Source organism: Pteropus alecto, unplaced genomic scaffold, assembly GCF_000325575.1.
Source record: "Pteropus alecto unplaced genomic scaffold, ASM32557v1 scaffold52, whole genome shotgun sequence".
In the NCBI taxonomy this organism is placed as follows: domain Eukaryota; kingdom Metazoa; phylum Chordata; class Mammalia; order Chiroptera; family Pteropodidae; genus Pteropus; species Pteropus alecto.
Genome location: NW_006433941.1, coordinates 4,475,093 through 4,478,529, shown reverse-complemented (window position 1 = coordinate 4,478,529; position 3,437 = coordinate 4,475,093).

Genomic DNA, 3,437 nt, shown 5'->3' with positions numbered 1-3,437 from the left:
TTTTGGGCAAAAAGTACAGCAGGTATGATGACCCTGGGATAAGAGCGCACCTGGGGGTTTGAGGAGCAGTGAGGAGGCTAGTGTGGCTGGAGGAGGGTGAGGGGAAGAGGGGAAGAGGGTGGGAGATGAAGCCTGGAGGTGACAGGGCCAGGGATGGGGCTTATTCACTGAGAAGCTAATAAAGCTTAAGCGGAAGTCCCCTCACCTACCCAGGCTGTCCAAGGCATTGGCGGGAGCCTTGCAATGTGTTCACATGGTCACAACTTTTGTAAAATGTGCAAAAGTAAGTTAAATGCCTTTTCTGAAGCTCCTAGTGGTTTATATCAAACCATTAGAAAGCCAATTTAAACATCTTCGAGAAACATAGCTCATTTATTGAGATGTAATATGTTTCATTTTATTTCATAATATTTCATTGGTTTAATATATTTAACTCATTTTACCCTCTTAGGAAACTTTTCTAGTGAAATATAATATGCACAAAAAGGGGCACACGTCATAGGTGGACAGGTCAATGAAATTTCACAGAGGGACCAGCACCAGATCAAGAAACAGAATCTGACCAGCTCCCTAATACCTTCCGGGGGTGACCACTTACCCTGACTTTCACAACACAGGTTAGTTTGTCTGGTTTTGAACTTCATGTGTGTGGCAGCACAGTGTGCAGTTATCCTACTTGCTGGATATCACCCGTTCTTGTTGTGTGTCATCTGTGGTATGAAGAGGCCACCACTCAGCTTCCCTCCTCTACTGATGGGCATTTAGTTGATTCCAGTGCAGGGCTATTATGAATAGTGCCATGAACATTCTAGAACTTGCCTTTTGGTGCACACACCTGCACATTCTTGTGGGTATTTATGCAGTGGAATTGCTGGCTCTGAGGTAGAGCCATGTGCTTTACTTCACTGGGCATTGCCAAGTTGTTTTCCAAAGTGGTCATATCAGACAAGCAGGCTGTCTTACTCACAATGGTTAAGACCACTCTCTTCCATTCGGACTCCCCTTCACCCCAGATTCCCTTATTTTCTGTTCATAAGATTGTACTCTTTTTCTTAAAGGGACCTCCTACATTATAGAAGCTTTAGGCCCCTGAGGCGTGGCTAGGCTGTGAGTGAGCTGGGAGCCCAGAGGGTCCTGAGCAGAGGAGGGATGTGGGGTTGGGAGTGGGGACCAGACTGGGGACACAGGTGGAGGGCAGGACGCAGGTGAGGAGGGTGCCGTGCTAGTGCAGGAGAGCGGTGGCAGGACCCTGAAGGGGGGTGGGGCCTGAGTCAGGATGTACCTCTGGGTGGCCAACAAGATTTGCTGGCAGGTCAGATGTAGGTGTGTGAGATTTCTTGCCCTGAGCCAATTGGTAGGAGTGGATTTGAGGAGATGGAGGAGACAGAGGGTGGAATAGGTCTGGGAGAGAGATACAGAGCTTGTTTTCAGATGTGGAGATGTTGGATTGTGAGCCTGGAATTGAGGGGTGACGGCAGTTTTGAGGATGATGTTTTCGAAATCTAGTCAGGGTATAACTGGTGTTTAGAACCTCTAGATGGAAGCCCCCCAGGAGTTAGTGTAGATAGAAAAAAAAGGCCCAGGATGTGCACAGGGGCAAACATTAACAGGTCAGAGAGGAGGAAGAACCAGCCAAGGACCCACCAGGGAACTGAGGAAGACTTCTGTAGGGAGTGACGGACAGTGTGCTGCACACGCATGTCACCCCTGGACAGCCCGCTGGTGGACACTGATGTCTTCACCTCCTTGTGAGGTCATCCCCGACATCCCACCCAAAGTATCCCAAAGTATCTCTTGGTCCCCTCTCAGTTTATTTCTTTACAGCACTCACCCTGCTCAGTAGGACTGACATTATACTTTGCATTTATTTATTTATTGCCTGTCCCCTCCGTGTCTGCTTCCTGAGGCAGTGCCTTTGCTCATCCTTGTCACTGCTGTAGTCCTAGTGCCCAGTTCAGTAACTAGCACACAGTAGATGTTCAGGAAATAGCTGGGAAATATATTTTTGCAGAAGTGGAAACTGAGGCTTAGAGACGGAAGCCGATTTGCCCGAAGTTACACGGAGAAGAGAAGGCAGAACAGGGTCTGTGGCCCCAAGGCCGAGACCCCTTTGATGACCTTCCTGGGTTTCCGGCCTCCTTTGGTCATCCGGACCCTCGGACCCCTGACGGTGCAGCCCTTCGTGGACAGGGCTGGGTCTCAGGCGGCGGGAGACTGCGCTGCAATCTGGGAATCTACGGCAGAGGGCGCTGCCGACGCGAGAACCACGAGCAGGGAGGAGCAGGGCGGGCTGAACCCCGGAAGGAATGAGGGAAGGAATGAGTGCAGGGTCCGCACTGAGGGTGGGATGCGGGCAGGATGAGTAGACCCACGCCACAACGGGGCTACGGGAGCCAATCGAGAGCCCTCTACCAGCCTGAGAAGGAAAGCTGGGTAAGAGCAGGCTTCCCAGATGATATTTTAACTGTATCATGAAAAATAAGTGGGAGGTGGAGTTTGAGAAAGGCAGGGGTTCTGGTGAATGGCCCCAGCAAGTCTCCGGGACTGGTTAAGCACAACTTGGGCAGGGGGCGATGATCTGGTCAGGACCGCATGAGTGCCTCCCTGATGGGTCTTCAAGTCAAGGAGGAGATAAAGAGGGTAAAGGGTGGGCAGCTCCTGCGGCCCCATCCACCAGGTGCAGCACTTCCTGGGAGCATTAGCATTTAACTTCTCCCCAGTGATGATGTGGGGACATTGGTGCCTCCCACAGCGGCCTGCCTACCAGCACCTCCCCACCTCCGCAGCTCCTCTCACCCTGCTCTGAGGCCATTTGAGCAGAGTGTCTGGACAATGGGATACACCTTGTGTCCCATGGAGGGGTGATGAGGGCAGAATTATTGCTGTCCACAGACTGGAGTCAGAACCCAGAGGTCAGAGGTCAAGGCTTTCAGGGGACTATGAGCACTTCTGGGAGGTCTATGGTCACTGCAGATGCTGAGGTGACCTCATCCTGAGACTGGAGAGATAGGGGGTGGGGAGTGGCAGGGGGCCAAACAGGAAGGGGCCTGAGGGCCTGGCAATGGGGCAGGCACCCCGGATGGAGTGGCCTAGACGCAGGGGCCACTCATCACCTGTAGAATATGTTTCAGAGAATGGTCCGAAACCCCTTCCAGGTCCTGGGTCCAAGGTCAACAGGAAGGATTTGCTCCTAGGGTCCCCTTCTCAGCAAATTGTCCCTCCCACTTCCTGTTGCAAGAACTTCCAGAGACAATGTTGTCAATAATGATAATAATAATGGCTTTTTTTTAGTGTTTGTATATTCCAGGGACTTTCCTAAGTGATGTGTATATTTATTAGACCAGTTAGTCCCCCAACTGCACTATGAGTGAAGAGCAATTACAAATCCCTTTTTGCAGATGAAGAAACTGAGACTCAGAGAGGGAGGTTATTTGTCC